A 21,958-nucleotide genomic window follows, 5' to 3' on the forward strand; every position below is an offset into this window, starting at 1 on the left:
TTTGCACCTGGACTTGATTTAGAAGACAAGATCCCAGACTTGAAGGCAATGCAGTAATGGAATGAAACTTAGGGGCTTTGATGGCAAGCATAAGCATTTTTTACATGTGGGAGGGTGTAAATGGTTGTGGTCAGAGGGTGGACAGTGGCAGATAATCACAATAATATCTCCCATCCCACCATTTTCTTCTTATAACTCTGATCCACCTCGAATTCTTTAAGCTAACATTAAGTGAAGCTATGTGATTTACAGAGTAGATCATAAAAGGCAATGCATCTCTCACCTTGCTCACTATAATACTCAATCTCTAAGTGTTCAGCTATCACGTTAGCAGGGTGACTGCCTTGAAGCTGCCGTGCTGTGAAGAAGCCCAAATTACCCCTTGTAGACCGACCACATGGACAGGCCCTGAGATTACATGAAAAGAGAGAGATGTTGGATGAACCCCCAGCTGCTTCGGCTGCCTGCTGTCCCAGGTCCAGTCACTGACTGCAAATGCATGAGAGCCAGAGCAAACACCCAAACCCTACGCGCATTCCTGACCCACGAAGACGGTGAGAGGGAACAGTTGTCGTGGCTTTAAGCCACTATGGATTGGAATGATTTATTTTACAGCTAGAGATAGTAGAAATTAAAAGCACAAATGATTACATCTCATTTTGGTTACACATGGGAAATGTCATAAAAATTTCTAAAAATAGGAACAGATATCCTGATCAAACTTTACAAAGAAAAAACAATATTTTTAAAAGAAGTTGTCTATAAATCTTTAGGTGAAATCATTACGATCTCAAGGTATTAAAAAAAGGCAAATTAGGGGCTTCCCTGGTGGTGCAGTGATTGAGAGTCCCCCTGCCGATGCAGGGTACACGGGTTTGTGCCCCGGTCTGGGAAGATCCCACATGCCGCGGAGCAGCTGGGCCCGTGAGACGTGGCTGCTGGGCCTGCGTGTCCAGAGCCTGTGCTCCGCAACGGGAGAGGCCACAACAGTGAGAGGCCCCCGTACCGCAAAAAAAAAAAAAAAGGCAAATTAAAGGATGTGCAGATTCAGGCACCGAACTACCAATGTCTCCAAATAATGACCCGAATCTCTGAGAACCCTTGCGGACATTCCTTGGACAGAGTTAGTTGTTCTTCACTTGTTCACAACCAAGCAACATTCTGGGTCCTATCAGCAATGCTGGCCAAGGACACATACCTCCTACTCACCTGGCCAACAGCCAAAGCCCACATCCTGAGGAGATGTGGGAGCTTGCAGAAGCCCCAGCACCTTTTATGACACCTTAAATAACAAACTGGAAACTTCCTCCCTGTGCACTCGCTGGCTCTTCAGTGTGGGTGAAGTGATTTACCTATTTGTTGATGCTATATGGCAGCGGTCCCCGACCTTTTTGGCACCAGGGACTGGTTTCGTGGAGGACAACTTTTCCACGGACAGGGTGGGGGGAGGGGGAGGGGGATGGTTCAGGTGGTAACAGGGGCGATGGGGAGCGGCAGATGAAGCTTCGCTCGTTGGCCCGGCCCTCACCTCCTGCTGTGCGGCCCGGTCCCTAACAGGCCGTGGACCAGTACCCGTCTGCAGCCTGGGAGCTGGGGACCCTTACTATGTAGATCCATATGAATCAGGGCACAACTGAACTTCAAACGCACTGAACTCCAAGTGAGAGATGAGGAGACCAGAGAAAAGACCAGAAAGTGGGGACCCCTGAAAACTAATCCAAGAAAGGCTAGAGAGAGACAGTAAAGGCTGTGGAAAAAAGATTCAATGTGGAAAAAGATATTTGAAATGATTCTTCTATAGAAATTGCAGTTAAAAAAATTTTTATAAATAAAATGAAGGGTAAATACTAGGCTATGAATAATATCTTTTTAGAAATATGAAGTCCTATTAGAAGTTTTAATACCCTTAATATAACTGAATTTAGTACACCCTTTATATAATAGAAAAATACTAAATAAAAGGCAAAATCATGCAGAGATGACTCACAGAAAAGAACCATACCCGTGAAAATAATTTAGCTTTCACTGGTAATAAAACAAATGAAAATTAAAACAACTAAGAGAGTTTCCATCTAAGTAAATCAGTTTACGTTTTGATAATATTCAATACTGGGAAGGGTATGGAGAAAACAGCACACTTGCACACTGATGATGGAAGTATAAATCAATATAAACATTCTGAAAAGTAATTTACACCTATGACTGAGTCTTTAAAATGTCAATACCTTAAATAATTTTTTGTTACTAATTTATTTTTTAGAAATTTATCAAGAGTCATAAATTCAAAGACTGACTTTTGAATTCAGTAAATGAATTCTGAATAATCAAAGAATAATGATTATCAATTATTACTCTGACACTGATATTTATTTAGCAATGACTATGAATTGGGTTCTATAAAAATATTTTTACTGTAGTGCTTCTGATATTTAAATACTTCAAGATCACCATTATCTCCATCTTACAAGTGGTGAAACTGAAAAATATAAAGTTATAAATAAATATACAGTTTTACTTGGAATTGAAATCTGCATACGTCTGACTCCAGAATTTGGCTCTTTCCTCTATGTTTCTATGCTCTAAGATAATCATATGTATTTATAATAACAAAGAAATGGAAGAAATCTAAGCAACCAATGATAGAATCTAATGCAAATATTAAAAGTATATTTTTTAATAAAATTTAGTAATATGAGACATGCTCAAAATGTAGTATTAGAATAGTATCAAAAAATTAAGTTACAATGTACAGGCATACCTCATTTTATTGAGGTTCCCAGATACTGTGTTTTTTTATAAATTGAAAGTTGGTGGCAACCCTATGTCAAGCAATTCTATCAGCAATATTTTTCCAACAGCATTTGCTCACTTTATGTTTCTGTAACACATTTTAGTAATTCTCACAATATCCCAAACTATTTCATTTTTATTATATTTGTTACAGTGATCTGTGATCAGTTATCTTTGATGTTACTACTCTGACTCACTGAAGGCTGAGAAGACAGCATTTTTTAACAATAACATATTTTTAATTAAGACATGTGTTTTTTAGACATAATGCTACTGCACAATTAACAGACTACAGTATAGCATAAACATAACTTTTATATGCACTGGGAAACCAAAAAATGTGTGTGATTCATTTTATTGCAATATTTGCTTTATTGTGGTGGTCTGGAACCAAACCCACAATATCTCTGAGTTATGCCTGACTACAAGATACTTATTAGGAAAATGCATGTATATGTATACACACCTAGAATAAGCAATGGAAAGAAATGCACCAATATGTTATCTATGGTTATCTGAGGTGATGAAACTAATGAACAGATCTGTTTTCTTCATTTTATTGTCTGTATTTCCCAAATGTTTTACAATGAGCAGATTAGTTTCCTATTCAAAAAGATCATAATAATGTTATTTGTTTAGGGCATATATCCAGAAAAGATGAAAACTCTAACTTGAAAAGATACATGCATGTCAATGTTCATAGCAGCACTATTTACAATAGCAAAGACATGGAAGCAACTGAAATGTATATGAATGGATAAAGAAGTATGGATAAAGAAGACATGGTATATACATACAATGGAATATTAGTCAAACTAAAAAAAGAGTGAAATAATGCCATTTGCAGCAACAGGGATGGACCTAGAGATTATCACACTAAGTGAAGTAAGTCAGGCAGAGGAAGACAAATATCATATGATATCATTTATATGTATTAAAAAATGATTCAAATGAACCTATTTACAAAACAGAAATAGACTCACACAGAAAATAAACTTATGGTTACCAAAGGAGAAAGGGTGAGGGAGAAATAAATTAGGAGTTTGGGATTAACAGTTACACACCACTATATATAAAATAAACAGCAAGGACCTACTGTATGGCATAGGGAACTATATTCAATACCTTGTAATAACCTATAAGGGAAAAGAATCTGGAAAAAAAACAGATACATATGTATGTATAACTGAATAACTTTGCTGTACCCCTGAAACTAACACAATATTGTAAATCAACTGTACTTACAAGAGTTGTTTTGAAAAAAAAGTATTGGATTAATTTAAATAACAATTGAAAATAAAAACAGATCTAAAAAATCAGTATTAATAGAAAAAAATGAAGTTATTTGTTTAAATAAAGAGCAAATAAGCAACTTAGCTAAAGTTACAGATAGCAAGAGGAGAAAAGACACTGAATATCACTTATATATTTTAAGTGGACCTAATTCTCCCCAAAATACTTTACAAAGATGACTCATAAAATTTCTACAAAGAAGATTTTATGTTAGCTATAGCCTGAATGATGGTTTTTTTCACCTTATTGTTTATTGAAGGGGAAAAAAAAGAAGAATATTAAAGAATTAAATAAAATATTATACATACTACATCTAGCATTAATACTGTTTAAATACTTCCTCTAATTTCTTAAAGACTCTCAGGACAAATAATATATATATTACTTATAATAAATGATCACCCAAACCTTCAATACAAATGCAATACAATGTAATGTCAAAGAAAATCAAATAATCTTAAAATCATTTAGGGAAATTATTTTAAATTGTTATTCTTAAATAAGATTATATTCTACTTCTATAACTTTTATATTTAGCCCCTTTGTCTTAAGACATGAAATACTTTAAGTGCAAAAACTACCTACATTAGTTTAAAATTATAGGGTTATATAAGAGATTAATTGTATCCTAGATTTCAACTTTATGGCAGCAAATGCATTTAATTAGTTTAAATTTATGGCTAACAACATGCACATTAGTCTCATTACTGAAATGTACATATGAACTTTTAGATGCTTCAAAAACTTGAATTTTGTTGGATTAAACAATCCAAAATATTCTGTAACATTAATACTGAAGGTAATAAGTCTATTAATAAATAAGCAATAAGAGAAAATGGTAATTAAATCTGATCTTTGTGGTATCAGGCTCAATAAGATCTGGAAGGTAAATAGATAATAGAGCTGCTGCCTGAGGCAGAGGCACCTCTGAATTAAATTAGGGGAGTGCATGCTTATCCATCATGTTTAAATTCTCATGTGACATTAAACACGAGTTAATTGACATAGGGGATGGAGGTGAGGACTAAATTGTTTTTCCTTAAAGTGACAAACAGAATAATAAACTACCTAAGTAAAATTTAGTTTTTAATAGTGACTAATTAACAAACATATTGAGTTCAAACACCATTGGAATCACTCTACTCCAACCAATGAATGCCCAAATAAATTGTTTACTTAAATCCAACTGAACCTTTCTAAAACATGTCCACTCCTAGAGAGAAAAGCTATTTTTGACTTTAACACCTCACTTACACCATGGAGAGATCATCCAAACAAAATTAATAAGGAAACACAAGCTTTAAATGACTCAACAGACCAGACAGCTTTAATTGATACTGGTAGGACATTCCATCCAAAAACAGCAGATAACACTTTCTTCTCAGGTGCACATGGAACATTCTCCAGGACAGATCACATCTTGGGTCACAAATCAAGGATTGGTAAATTTTAATAAACTGAAATCCTATCAAGTATCATTTTGGACCAAAATGCCATGAGAGTAGAAATCAATTACAGGCAAAAAACGTAAAAAAACACAAACACATGGAGGCTGAACTATACGCTGCTAAATAACCAAAAGATCACTGAATAAAACAAAGAGAAAATCAAAAAATACCTAGAAACAAATGACAATGAAAACACAATGATCCAAACCCTATGAGATGCAGCAAAAGCAGTTCTAAGAGAGAAGTTTATAGCAGTACAAGCCTACTTCAAGAAACAAGAAAAATCTCAAATAACCATTCTAACCTTACACCTAAAGGAACTAGAGAAGGAAGAAAAAACAAAACCCAGAGTTAGTAGATGGAAAGGAATCATAAAGATCAGAGCAGAATTAAATGAAACAGAAACAAAGAAAACAATAGCAAAGATCAAGAAAACTAAAAGCTGGTTCTTTGAAAAGATAAAAAAAATTGATAAACCTTTAGCCAGACACATCAAGAGAGGAAGAGGACTCAAATCAATAAAATTAGAAATGAAAAAGAAGTTACAACAGACACCGCAGAAATACAAAGCATCATAAAAGACTACTACAAGCAACACTGTCTATAAAATGGACAACTTGGAAGAAATGGATAAATTCTTAGGAAGGTATAATATTCCAAGACTGAATCGGGAAGCAATAGAAAGTATGAACAGACCAATCAGAAGTAATGAAATTAAAAGTGTGATTAAAAATCTTCCAACAAACAGAAGTCCATGACCAGGTGGCTGCACAGGTGAATTCTATCAAACATTTAGAGAAGAGCTAACATCCATCCTTCTCAAACTCTTCCAAAAAACTGCAGGCAAATACACACTCCCAAACTCATTCTACAAGGCCACCATCACCCTGACAGCAAAACCAGACAACGATACTAGAAAAAAAAAAAAATTACATACCAATATCACTCACCAACATAAATGCAAAAATCCTCAACAAAATACTAACAAACAGAATCCAACAACACATTAAAATGATCATGTACCACGACCAAGTGGGATTTATCCCAGGGATGTTAGGATTCTTCAATGTATGCAAATCAATCAATGTGATATACCATATTAACAAGCTGAAGAATAAAAACCTTATGATCATCTCAATAGATTCAGGAAAAGATTTTGACAAAATTCAACACCCATGTATGATACAAACTCTTCAGAAAGTGGGCAAAGAGGGAATCTGCCTCAACATAATAAAGGCCATATATGACAAACCCACAGCCAACATCTTCTCAATGGTGAAAAACTGAAAGCATTTCCTCTAAGATGAGGAACAAGACAAGGATGTCCACTCTTGCAACTATTCAACACCGTTTTGGAAGTCCTAGCCATGGCAATCAGAAAAGAAAAAGATATAAAAAGAATACAAATTGGAAAAGAAGAAGTAAAACTGTCAGTGTTTGCAGACAATATGACACTATACATAGATAATCCTAAAGATGCTACCAGAAAACTACTAGACTAATCAATGAATTTGGTAAAGTTCCTGGATACAAAATTAATGAACAAAAATCTCTTGCATTCCTATACAACGACAACAAAAGCTCAGAAAGAGAAATTAAGGAAACTATCACATTCACCACTGGAACAAAAAGAATAAAATACCTAGGAAAAAACCTACCTAAGGAGGTAAAAGATCTGTACTCAGAAAACTATAAGACACTGATGAAAGAAGTCAAAGATAACACAAGCAGATGGAGAGATATACCATGTTCTTGGACTGGAAGAATCAGCATTGTAGAAATGACTATACTACCCAAAGCAATTTACAGATTCAATGCAATTGCTATCAAATTGCCAATGGCATTTTTTATAAACTAGAACAAAAAAAATCTTAAAATTTGTATGGAGCCATAAAAGACCCCAAATAGCCAGAGTGGTCTTGAAGGAAAAAAATGGAGCTGGAGGAATGAGACTCCCTGGCTTCAGACTGTACTACAAAGCTACAGTAATCAAGATAATATGGTACTGGCACAAAAACAGAAATACAGATCAATGGAACAGGATAGAAAGCCCAAAGATAAACCCACACACCTATGGTCAACTAATCTATGACAAAGAAGGCAAGGATATACAATGCAGAAAACACAGCCTCTTCAATAAGTGGTGCTAGGAAAACTGGACAGCTACATGTAAAAGAATAAAATTAGAACATTCCCTATCACCATACACAAAAATAAACTTAAAATAGATTAAAGACCGAAATGTAAGACCAGACACTATAAAACTCTTAGAAGAAAACATAGGAAGAACACTCTATGACATAAACCACAGCAAGATCTTTTTTGAGCCACCTCATAATGGAAATAAAAACAAAAATAAACAAATGGGACCTAATGAAACTTAAAAGCTTTTGCAAAGCAAAGGAAACTATAAACAAGATGAAAAGACAACCCTTAGAATGGGAGAAAATATTTGCAAACAAATCAGTGGACAAAGGCTTAATCTCCAAAATATATAAACAGCTCATTCAGCTCAATATTAGAAAAACAAACAACCCCATCAAAAAATTAGCAGAAGACCTAAATAGACATTTCTCCAAAGAAGACATACAGATGGCCAAGAAGCACATGAAAAGCTGCTCAACATCACTAATCATTAGAGAAATGCAAATCAAAACTACAATGAGGTATCACCTCACACCAGTCAGAATGGGCAACATCAGAAAATCTACAAACAACAAATGCTGGAGAGGGTGTGGAGAAAAGGGAACCCTCTAGCATTGTTGGTGGGAATGTAAATTGATACAGCCACTATGGAGAACAGTATGGAGGTTCCTTAAAAAACTAAAAATAGAACTACCATACGACCCAGCAATCCCACTACAGGACATATACCCTGAGAAAACCATAATTCAAAGAGAGTCATGTACCACAATGTTCACTGCAGCACTATTTACAATAGCCAGGACATGGAAGCAACCTAAGTGTCCATCAACAGATGAATAGATAGAGAAGATGTGGCACATATATACAATGGAATATTACTCAGCCATAAAAAGAAATGAAACTGAGTTATTTGCAGTGAGGTGGATGGACCTAGAGTCTATCATACAGAGTGAAGTCAGAAAGAAAAATAAATACCGTATGCTAATCCATATATATGGAATCTAAAAATAAAAATGGTTCTGAAGAACCTAGGGGCAGGATAGGAATAAAGACTCAGATGTAGAGGATGGACTTGAGGACACAGGGAGGAGGAGGGGTAAGCTGGGATGAAGTGAGAGAGTGGCATGGACATATATACATTACCAAATGTAAAACAGATAGCTAGTGGGAAGCAGCCGCATAGCACAGGGAGATCAGCTCAGTGCTTTGTGAGTACCTAGAGGGGTGGGATAGGGAGGGTGGGAGGGAGACGCAAGACAGAGGAGATACGGGGATATATGTATATATATAGCTGATTCACTTTGTTATAAAGCAGAAACTAACACACCACTGTAAAGCAATTATACTCCAATAAAGATGTTAAAAAATAAAAAGACACATGCACCCCAATGTTCACTGCAGCACTATTTACAATAGCCAGGTCATGGAAGCAACCTAAATGCCCACTGACAGATGAATGCATAAAGAAGATGTGGTACACATATACAATGGAATATTACTCAGCTATAAAAAGGAATGAAACTGGGTCATTTGTAGAGACACGGATGGACCTAGAGTCTGTCATACAGAGTGAAGTGAGTCAGAAAGAGAAAAACAAATATCAGATATTAACGCATATATGTGGAACCTAGAAAAATGGTACAGATGAACCGGTTTGCAGGGCAGAAGTAGAGACACAGATGTAGAGAACAAACCTGTGGACACCAAGGGGGGAAAGTGGGAGTGGGTGGGTGGTGGTGGGATGAATTGGGAGATTGGGATTGACACGTATGCACTAATATGTATAAAATAGATAACTAGTAATAACCTGCTGTATAAAAAAATAAATAAAATTCAAAAAAAATTGAATGGCCTCCAGAAGGCACCTCTGGTTTACTTAGGAAATGGAATATGCAGGTCATACAACAGGGTGAGCTCATGTGTCAAACCGCAAATGGACAGATTTCCATTACACACAATGTCAGAAGTAGTACCTTGAAATCACTGTTGAGTGATCAATCACTCCCTCTAGTTCAACATTTAGTAACAGCAAACCCCAGTCAAAATATTATTCTGTTAGAGTAACTGAGGTATAGGAAGTGTAGGAAAGAAGACGATCAACTGTTTTTGTGAAGGTTTTTCACAGCAGCTTTGCAATTCAAATGGGAAATTATCCCAGAAATTAAACTTTGATTTTTTAAACACTACCCAAAACTTCACAACCTGACTAAAGTATTTCCTCAAATATAAAACATCATTATTTATACAATGCAGCATGTCACCATTTTATTTATATGATGCAGCATGTCACCATTTTTAGCACTAAGGGATAAAATGCTGTGATTATCATATGATGACATTAAGATATATCCCAAATTCAGCAATCATAAAATGTGTCAAGACTGTGTGTCTTAGGTTCAGTTAATAAGGTATGGCTGATTTTAATGGGCTCACAAGCTCCAAAAATGTAGAATTTAAAAGGCTGTAAGATATAAACCAATATATATAACAAAAATATAATCCTAGGCTTGCAAGTAACTAAAAATTTAATCTGTAATTATAGTTCTTAAGTATAGTAAACGTTGAAACATTGAAAAGTATAGCGAACATTTAAAAACTCATGAAAGTATCACACTTTTTACATTTTAAGAAACCACAAGGCAATGAGAACATAGTGAATATTAACTCCTTAGCAGACTTCTAAACTTAAAGACATAATTATTTGACAAGGTAGAATTTCAGTCTACAAATATTTACTAAGCATATACTGTGCGCCAGGCACTGTTGTAAGAACTGAAGACACAGAGCGGAACAAAGCAGACAAAGTTCCCTGCCCAAATGGAGTTCACATTGTAGTGGGGAAGATAATAATAATAAACAATATAATTAAATGTGAAATATCACGTTGGTCAGGAGAAAACTAAAGCAGAGAAGGAGGATTTCTGCTCTATTGATTCTGTTATTGTAACAAGAACATAGGCTCCCAATCCTAAAATGCGATTTTTTTTTTTTAACAATCAAAATTTGTCAGGATAAAACATGGGGGCAGGGGAAGGCTTTCTGATGGGTTACGAGTTTTCTGAGAATATTACCCAATGTCAAAATAAAAGCCTTTAGGTTTGGAATGGAATGAACAGTCTAGTCTACTAGCCTGGAAACTGTAGGCTTCTACACAAGTGTCTCAGGGTAAGAATGTAGTCACAGGAGTGGGTGGAATGCAGCCCACCAAGGAAACATGAGATGTAGAGATGAACTATAATTGCCCAGAAAAACTGCTAGAAAATCCATAAAACAAGTATGAGTGAAGCTGGGAAAAACATGTAGAACATCAGGGAAATTTGACAGCAGAAAATGGAGTACTGGGTGGAGACATATCTCCAGAAATAAGACCTAATTACTTTGGAACATGGAACAAGGGTACAAGAATATAATGATACCAGTGGTAAAACTCACTAATCAAGAAAGATCTTCAATTCTCACTGACTTAGCACAGGATGGATTCTCAAGTTATCTCAAACACCAGAGGCGCATGGGCTGTGTGCCTGCCACCTGCCCAACTCCATGAGCTGCCCTCAAGTTTCAGCGTAGGGATCAAAGCAAAAACTAACTTGAGTATAAAATTACTTTGAGCTTGCTGTTTCTCAAATGCTCCTCCTAACATTTCAGTGTCTAAAATGGCAGCGTAAATTTTATGACATTTCTCAGTCCAAGTAAGTAAAATATCTAATTTTTAAAATAAATGTATTTTGCCCACTACTCAACATAGCATTTTCATTTTCTCATTTACCGTGCAGCCCATGAAAAACAGCTTTCTTAATCTTGCCCTTATATTTTTTAATTAATTACTCACCAAGTCCCAGAGCTTAGCATTTTAATATTCCTCCATGGAGGCTCAGGGAGATCTTGTTATGAGAAGTGAGGGAGATGCGGGACAGATGGAGCCACCACTACCTGCAAGGTGTAATCACTTTGGTCTCAAACTACCTCGTTCGAAATAAAAAATAAACCACACAAATATTATTAAGTAATGGCATCTGGAGAGATGCCAGGAAAGGCCAAAGATGACAGAAAGGAAAAGGAACAAAATCTCTCTTAATGTAAAGTTACAAGTATCGTTTATATTTAGACAGCTAATAGGGAAATTAATCAAATCACTAAAATGTCATTATCACCACTTTTTGGAGATACCCTCCAAGTGAGATGAAGAATATGGTCATGTGTGATGTCTCATATGTTCTCTAATAAATTTCTGGATCTGTTTTATTTACTTTTATTTATTTATTTATTTATTTTCAGTACGCGGGCCTCTCACTGTTGTGGCCTCTCCCGTTGCGGAGCACAGGCTCCGGACGCGCAGGCTCAGCGGCCATGGCTCACAGGCCCAGCCGCTCCGCGGCATGTGGGATCTTCCCGGACCGGGGCATGAACCCATGTCCCCTGCATCGGCAGGCAGACTCTCAACCACTGAGCCACCAGAGAAGCCCATCTTTTTTGTTCTGAGTTCTTATAGTACCACAATGAGAATTTTTAATGTTCTTAATATTTTATTAAATAGCTGAAGGAAAATCAATCTCTTCCACATGGAGAAAAACGTGTAAATTAAAGTTATCTATTCTATAATAGAAGTTAATAAGAAAATGGAATGCAATTACAGAAAGCCACTTTACAATAAACGTGGTTGATGTACATAACCTGTAATGAGAATGTTGCATTTATAATACTCACTACTTTCTGAATGGCTCTGATTCTATGCAGCCTTCTCAATTCAAATACATTAATCATTAAGCCCAAGAAAGATGCTAAAGGTATTTGTATGTCTACTTAACAGGGTTGAAGATTGCACAAAAGGTCTAAAAGGGCTTAGTCTTGGTCAAAAGAGGAAACTATCCCTTCATTCAATGGTTTTATTTTTCTGTAAACTTACAGTATGAATACAACCCAACTTTTGGATTTTTTGTCTTGGATTCCTAATTCCTCCCTACATATAATTATTATATAAAAATACCTCACACGCTTGGTTTTTCTGCCTCCTTTTGTCACCTCCCAGGATAAAATAATTGTTTTATTACAGACTGACTAACATGTCTCCAAGGGCTCTCATTCCCTTCATGGAACTTCCAGAATCTCTCCTTAAACTTTCCCACACTATCTCTTAAGATACAGCTGGTGTGTTCATGAAAATTTTTCAGTATAAACCTACCAAGTGAAATATTTTTCAATAACTGCATATAATCTGAATTCAGTCATCAAACTTCAGGTTTTCAGTTCTTAATTGTACTTTCAATTAAAGCTAATAAAATGCAAAAATTTCTCACGCATGACAATTAAGTCCTAAACTCTCTTGAGAACATTTATGCCATATATACACAGACAAGTGAAGGTTCTAGAATTACCCAATTACTGGGAAATTTTCCATATAACTCACTGTAAAGAGTTCATGACTTAAAGAATATCCACTATATGGTTGAGAGTCCGACTGCCGATGCAGGGGACACGGGTTCGTGCCCCAGTCCAGGAAGATCCCACATGCCACGGAGCGGCTGGGCCCGTGAGCCATGGCCGCTGAGCCTGCGCGTCCAGAGCCTGTGCTCCGCAATGGGAGAGGCCACAACAGTAAGAGGCCCGTGTACCGCAAAAAATAAAAAAGGAATATCCACTATGTAGTGGATGGCTCATTGTAAAAAACATCACGACCAATTAAGAAGTTTGCATTTTTTCATTACAGTATATTCTTTACCCTGTGAGTAAGCAGAAAAATGCCTGTTTTTCTTACAGCAAAATTTTTACACTATTTTTTTTCAAGGGTACTTAAGTGTTCTATTTTATTCTAAAACTGATCTATCATTCTTTGTAATTCTCCTAATACTATTTTTGTTTCTATGCTTATATTTTTTTACTCTTTTGATACATTCTCTGAGAAAGGGAATTAAAACTATATACTGAAACCCCATTTTTAAACCTAAATATTTTTAAGTTGGTTATATAAGAATTCTTACTTTTACTTAGGTAGGTTTAAAGCTAATTTTAGCTTTAACATGTGTTCTCATGCAATGTATTCCCAGAACAAGAAAAATTACCAGGGCTGTAAATCAGAAACAACACAGTACTAGTTATCCAACAAGGTTATGTTATTGCCACTTAACATGTGGTGAGAAAGATATTGCAACATGGCATATATCAACTTTCATCCCATTTCAAAAGTCAATATTTAACCTAAGGAGCCCAAAGCCAAGACTTTGTGTTGAGAGACTCAAAATCTTTTTTCTACACTGTGTGGCCACATGTCCATTCTAAGTGCTTTGCTGGTTAATGCTTTCCCTATGTGCCAATGAACCTGCTTGCCAATGTTTCTTTGTCTTTCTCAATTCCACAAATGCTCCATTGTTTGATCACAGGGTTGCTGCTCTAAATTCTGTTCAGAGCTGCTGAGTGCCTAAAGATGTGTTTATCATATCAATACTCCTGTGTATATATGTAAACAGGAGAACAAACACACAATTTACTCTTTCAGTCTAAATCAAACTACATTTCTTTGAAACACATCATCAGGAAGAAAACTTCAGTGTACCACTAAGTAAATTAAGAAAAAAATCAGTCCCACAAAATGTCAACAGCTTTAATGAAAGTTACTAATTCTCCTAATTTTCTCCAATTTCTTTCAGCATTTTTAAACCAGGAGAAAATTAGCCTGAAGGGAAAAAAACAGCTCTAACTTCAGTTTGAAATCTCTTACATAACCCAAGCCAGAAAATAAATGGATTAGCATGGACCCTATCAAATACCTAGATCTTTTTCTTTGGCCATAGGGAGCTCATCTCAGATTTCTCCAGTGATAAGAAATACCAATGAATAGTTAAGTTTGGTGGGATGCCTACTATGTAATAGGCTTTAGACATGTTAGCTCTAATCCTCACAACAACCTTGAGAAAGTAGGCATTACCCCACTTAAAAATAAGGAATTTAAAGTCAGAGAGGTTTTAATTTGTCTAAAGGCATGCGAAGTTCTGATTCAAATTCAGATCTGACTGCAAAAGCAGGTCTCTCTTCTGCTTTGCTCTTTTATCTAATGGAAAATGGAGAGAGAAGACTTTAATGTATTATCCCTCATATATACATAAATACAGCCTCACTTGAATTTCAGTCTCACCAAATAATGTTCAAAGCACATTTCCCTCTATTTCTCCTAATCTGAGCAACTAAATAGGTGCTTAATTTTCAAATGATCAGTCAATCAACAATAATAAATGTTAAGAGATACACAGTCGTCTTTTCTCAAGGTCTCTTCCACAAAGATTGATAAATTGGTGTTTTTTAAAAAATTATGTTGTAAAAAATATCACCATAAATAAAATCAAAACAAAAATGACAAACAGAAATGGATGATTTGTAAAACATGAAATATACAGTGGGATCAATACACAAAGACTTTCTATGAATCAACAAGAAACAAAATAAAACTCCTAGAAGAAAACATAGGCATTATTACACTCTTTGACATCAGTCTTAGCAATATATATCTATTTTTTGATCTTTCTCCTCAGGCAAATGAAACAAAGGCAAAAAATAAACAAATGGGATCTAATCAAGCTTAAACGCTTTTGCACTGAGAAGGAAACCATCAACAAAACGAAAAGGCAACCTACTAAATGGGAGAAGATATTTGCAAATGATATATTTGATATAAGGGATTAATATCCAAAATATATAAAGAATTCATACAACTCAATATAACGAAAACAACCTGATTGAAATAGGCAGAGGATCTGAATAGGCATTTTTCCAAAAACGTCCAAAAGAAGACATACAGATGGACAACAGGCACATGAAAAGATGCTCAACATCACTAATCATCAGGGAATTGCAAATTAAAACCACAATATCACATCACACCTGTCAGAATGGCATCTGTCAAAATGACAACAAATAAGTGTTGGCAAGGATATGGAGAAAACGGAACCCAAGTACACTGTTGGTGGGAATGTAAATTGGTATAGCCACTATGGAGAACAGTATGGAGGTTGCTCAAAAAATTAAAAATAGAAATAACATATGATCCAGCAATTCCACTCCTGGGCATATATCCAAAGAAAATGAAAACACTAATTCAAAAATAAATATGCACCGCAATGTTCATAGCATGATTATTTACAATAGCCAAATATAGAGGCAGCCTACTGTCCATGAACAGATGAATGGATAAAGAAGATGTGGTACATGTATATACAACAGAATATTACTCATCCGTAAGTAAGAATGAAACTTTTCCATTTGCAACAACATGGATGGACCTGGAGGGTCCATCCTTACTGAGTGAAGTAAGACGAAGAAAACAAATACTGTATGTTTTCATTTATATGTGGAATCTAAGAAATAAAACAAATGAATAAAACATAAATAGACTCACAAAAAAAGAGATATACAGCAATATGAGGTCTGTGCAATTAAGCAGATAAAGCTAATTGAGATGACTGATCAACAGAAGTCTACAGTGTTCCAATAAAATGTACATATTTATATATTTATTTATCAGAAGGTAAATTATGGAGAGAATATGCCTTAATATTTTGAAACAATATTAGGTTGTTTAAGGTAAGCAAAATGGGTGTCTGGCCAATCTACCTGCTAAAACACATTCCAGCATGGAAACTCTATACTGGGAAAACGCTGTATGTTAGGTTCTAGCATATGTGCTGTGGACAATGAATGTGATAGGTATAATAAGCAAAGGAGTAGATGGAGAAGACTTCTCAGAGGAGTTGAAACCTGCCATGGTCTTGAGAGAAGTTTAGCACTAGTGTGAGGCAGAGGCAAGCATGCTCCAGTAAGACAATATGTGTATCTAAGTGAGGACCAAGGGCTGGAATAAACCTGAAACTTAAATACACTTACATAGCTGGAAAGAAACACCAAGAACATTAGTTCAAAACTCTCATTTCAAAGATAAGTAAACCAGGGTTTCCCTGGTGGCGCAGTGGTTGAGAGTCCGCCTGCCGATGCAGGGGACACGGGTTCGTGCCCCGGTCCGGGAAGATCCCACATGCCGCGGAGCGGCTGGGCCCGTGAGCCATGGCCGCTGAGCCTGCACGTCCGGAGCCTGTGCTCTGCAACAGGAGAGGCCACAGCAGTGAGAGGCCCGCGTACCGCAAGAAAAAAAAAAAAAAAAAAAAACAAAGATAAGAAAACCAAGTCCCAGAATAGTTAAATGGTTTGCCCAGTCACACGGGGACAGCCAGGGCTTGACGAAAAACACTGCTCAACTTCTGTTACAGCTAATGTTATTTCCACTCTAACAGTGGTTTCCCAACCATCATCTAACCCTGAGGCAAGGCCAAGGGATTCTGGTAAGTTCCCTCAGGAGCCCAGTGAGGGGCCAGAGGAGGGGTATTCAAACATGGTAGTTCTGATTTTCTCTCTTTTATATATTGGACTTTTGATAAAGTTTATTTGAAGAAAAGAGCCTCTCTGTTAAAAAAAAAAAAAAAAGGACTCTTCAAGGCTCCATAAATTAACATTGTTGAGTTCTGTGCTATGTGACACAAACACAAAAGAAAAAAAAATTTTGCCCTCAACAAATTAATCTACTCATTCAACCAGCAAGTACTGAGTGCAGATTGTGTGCCAGGTACTTAGTTACACATTGGGAAATTCAATGACGAGCACAAAGCTGCAGGTCTGGCCTAGGGTCAGGTTCAGTGGTGAACTAGAAGGACATTAATCCAATAACAATACGAAGAAATACAACACACAACTAAGATAACTGGCATGAGGGAAAGTTGCAAGATGCGAGGAGAACATATGACCAGGAAACTTCAGTCTAAAGAATCACTGTGTAGTAGAGGTGAAATAACTGTGTGAACCAGTAACTCTTACAGTTATAAGTACTCAGTAATAAGTATGCACAAGGTTCTATGGTAACACAGAGGAGGGAGTTATGAATTCAGCAGGAGGGGGCAGGGACACCTCACAATGCAGATAGATGGCATTCGTGCTCCATCTAAGAAGACTTAATAAGGACACATTATTATTGCAGAAAAGTGCTGGCAGGAAAAAGGGGAAAAGAAGGATTCTTCAGACCGGGGAACTGTATGTGCAAAAGGAACAGAAACTTGACAGAAATTTTTAAAAGGGCAAGCCCTCCAGGATAGAGTAAAAGATCTTCCCAAAGAAGAAATGGAATTACCAAAAAAATGCAAGGGCCAAATCAGACAAAGCCTTGTATTCTATGCCACAAACTGAGATTTAACCTGCACAACCTGCCATGCAGGTGATGTGGGATCAATGAAGGCTGCAATCAGGAGTGTGACGTTACCAAAACTGCATTCCAGAAAGCTCATCCAGAAAGCGTTAAGAAAGATAATAGACCAGAACAGAGAAGCCTAGTGGCTAAGAGACCAATCAGAAGCTGCTACTATTTTACAAACAAAGGATCACTGGAACTGTGGATTCATTCCAGGTTTCCTAGCACATGTTGGTATTTTAGAAGCTTGTTAAATGAATTAATAGATGAACAAAAAATAACGCTGCTAGAGTAGGGCAAGAATATAAAGAATCATAAAAGATAAGCACAAATGTTATGGCCTGATGCTGTAGGAAATAGGAAGTCACTGAAAGTTGTCGATCAGAGGAGTGACATAATGTGAACTATGTTTAAGAAAGCTTACCATGTTATCGCATATCTGACAGAATGAATAAATGATAGAATTACAAATGATTTAAGAACACTTGCAACAAGACAGCTAAAGTAGTTCAAAAACATGAGCTAAAAGTGTTCAGCCTGGTAAGGGACCAGTATAAGTACAGAAAAAAGAAAGATAAAAAAGACATTTTCAAAGAAAACCAAATGAGGTCGGTCAATAGACAAGATCAGCAAATTTTTTTCTATAAAGGGGCAGATCATAAATGTTTTAGGCTTTGAGGGCCACATGGTCTCTAACACAGCTACTCAACTCTGTCATGGTAGCAAGAGAGCAGGCACCGCCAGCCACAGACAATGTGTAAGCAAATGGGCTTGGCTGTGTTTAAACAAAACTTTATTTACAAAACAGGCAGTGGGCTAGATTTGGCCAGCAGACCATAGTTTACTGACTCTAGGAGTAAATGAAGCTGGGGAGAGTATCTCACTCACGATTACATTCACTATGAATGATAGGAAACCTAACATAACAGTGGCTTAAACAAGACAGAATTTTATTTCTCTCTTGTAAACAAAATCCCCAGGTAACAGAGACGTTTGGTATGGCAACTCTACAATCCTAAAAAACCCAGTCTCTTTCCATATCATTTTCACACCATCCTCCATGTGTGACTGCTGGCTCTTGGGTCAAGATACCTGCTTGAGGTTCAACCATCAAATTAGCATTCTAACGGAAAAAGAGTAGAAAAGGGCACACCCTTCACTCTGAGAACAATTCCGTAAGTCACAAAGCCTTTCTACTTGGCTAGCTGTCTACTGTCACTTAAAGTCAAAAAAGACTGCACTTGTTTCAAAGTGAACAGCTAAGTGTCTTAAGCCTTTATCATTCATTCTCCCTAAACCAGAAAATACTTTTTGTTAACCTCTTGATTGTTGGCCTGTATAAAATTTCTTACTGGCTGAAGGTTACTCAATAAACTCTTTTCCTTCTGTCTGAAGTAATAAAACTATACAACACTATAAACATTTTCCATGTTTAACTCCAAGAAATTTGGCTTTCTGGCCAGCAACAGTAGAGCTTTTGTTTTAAAAATTAAAGCAGTCCCTTAGACCTAATTTGCTTCAGAATGTACAACAGTTTTCTCTCCTTATATTCTAACATTACTATCACCTATTCCTAAAACACATGGATATATAAGAGACTGACCTCACTGACTTGGGTTGTCCCTGAAAATGGTTCATTGACATAAAGTCATAGGAAAAACAACAAAGTCCAAAGATAGAGATCTCTTAAAGAGTCTAGTATACTGGAGATTTATGCTATGACATTATGTTTAGATAAGCAAGAGGCTTAATACTACAGTGCTAATGAAGAGATAATTCCCTCAGAACTGGTTAACACGGATGTATTATTTCCTTTTATTGAGACATAATTTGACTTTCCTTAAAAGATGACATGACTACAACTGCCATCATAAAACAAAAAGATTTGCAAAGTTTAGAGCCCTTCGTATTAGCAAAAAGTGATAAAAATTTAGCATCTCAGATAATTCCTACAAGTTAAGAGGGGTTGGGCCTTAGGACCCTGCAATAATTCAAGATGTGCTGACACTCTCAATTTAAACAATAATTCAAGAGTTCTTAAACTTTTACTTTGACACTGAAAACATGCAGACAATTCAATTAACATTTAAATCTCTGAAAACTAATTTTTAGATTATCTAAAACTAATTTTTAGATTAACACATTGACCTCTTTATTTTTCACTTTTAAGGGGATTTCAAACATAATAATGCACAAAACTTTCCCAGTTGCAACTAAAGTCATACTCTCTACCCTAGATTTAATTTCAGATATATCTCAACTCACATAATATTTTTATTACTTGACATTTTAATCAAAGATCAAAAACTTCACTAGCCAAAGCATTTGCAAAAGCTCTGTGAAGTAAATTAACATTATGAAACGGAACCCAACTACATATTTTGTAATGAAATTTTATATTACATTTCAAGAAAGAACGCTGTCCTTATAAATATAGCCCATGTGGCTCAAACAATAATATTGGTAAAAATATTTAAAAGAAATGTGAGAAGAAACATTCTAATAATCCAAAGGAATATTCAACGTTCAGAAGTCTCTGTAAAATGCTTACAGACGTCTCAGGGATTACCCACATGTCCGACCTGACTGGTCTGGGAAGGATCCTTAAACCTTACATGTTCTCACAGAGACGCAGGAGGGGAGAACACCTGACCATGTTACTTCAGGGCACTCCACGTGTCTTACGAGACTGCTGACTACCTAAACATTACAATGAACTGCTAACAAGATCATTTCAAATGCTTTCGAAGGTATTTTAAATACATGAGCAATATGTGAAATAGATGCTCTTTTTTCATATTAAGAATATACAGGGCTTCCCTGGTGGCGCAGTGGTTGAGAGTCCGCCTGCCATGCAGGGGACACGGGTTCGTGCCCCGGTCTGGGAGGATCCCACATGCCGCGGAGCGGCTGGGCCCGTGAGCCATGGCCGCTGAGCCTGTGCGTCCGGAGCCTGTGCTCCGCAACGGGAGAGGCCACAGCAGTGAGAGGCCCGCGTACCGCAAAAAAAAAAAAAAAAAAAAAAAAAAGAATATACAGAGATTAGTGTAGTAAATAAATGTTTTTGACCCTCCTAAAATTCTTTTCACGTCACACTCCAGTTAATAATCTTTAACACGAGTTTACAAACCCAGCCTGGTTTTCAAGCAACTCTAAAATCTGGTCTCCCCTTATCTTATAGGCACTTAACCTCTCATGACTCCCAGTGTGAAGCTCTTTACCTGCCAAATCGGCTTTCTCACATTTTTCCAACCATCCCATGCTCACCCCGAACTTAGTGTTTTAAACATCATTTATAACTCCTGACCTTTTGCTTACACTTGCACTACCATCCTCGCCACCCAGGAAAAACCCCAATGTTCTTAGGTGACCCGTCCGGCTATGCTAACCTAAGCCAGGTCCTCTCATTTCACTCCACTACTGCTCTTATTCTGACACCAGACACCACCTGAGAATCCTTATATAAGCAGCAATCATTTCTGAGTAACAACTAATACTGTGGGACTGCTGTTACGGTTGGAATTGCACTCCCCCCAGATTCACGTGCCGAAGCCCCAAGTACCTCAGAATGTGACTGTACTTGGAGACAGGACCATCAAAGAGGTATTTAAATTAAAACTAAACTGTTAGGGTAGGCCCTAATCCAATATGACTGCTGTCCTTATAAGAAGAGGAGATTAGGACACAGGGAAAGACACCACAGATTGTGCCCACAAAGGGAAGACCATGTGAAAAGGTAGCAAGAAGGCAGCCATCTGCAAGCTCAGGCAAAAAAGCCTCTGATGCCTGCACGCTCGCTGATCTTGGACTTCTAGCCTCCAAAACTGTGACAAAAGCAATTTCTGTTGTTAAGCCACCCAGTCTGTGATATGCTGTTTTGGCCACCCTAGCACACTAACATCTCTGCCATATGCTCAGACACTGTGTAAAGTGTCTTCCTTATATTAAGCATTTAATCCTCAACACAGCTCTATGTGTTAAGTATGGTTATTACCTGAGAAAAATGAAAGAAATGAAGTAATCTGCTCAAGGTCTCCAAGTAGACCCCAGCACAAAGTAGCGCCTA

General features: G+C 36.7%; 1 protein-coding gene across 3 annotated transcripts in view; it reads right to left on the minus strand.

Annotated features, from left to right (window-relative positions):
- The window catches only part of BMPR1B (bone morphogenetic protein receptor type 1B), a gene marked incomplete at its 3' end in the record, with an annotated part of 431,795 nt that overhangs the window by 195,106 nt on the left and 214,731 nt on the right, over nt 1–21,958 (minus strand). The window lies entirely within an intron of this gene.

Source organism: Mesoplodon mirus (genome assembly GCF_964341445.2).
Source record: "Mesoplodon mirus genome assembly, chromosome: 2".
NCBI classification, from domain to species: domain Eukaryota; kingdom Metazoa; phylum Chordata; class Mammalia; order Artiodactyla; family Ziphiidae; genus Mesoplodon; species Mesoplodon mirus.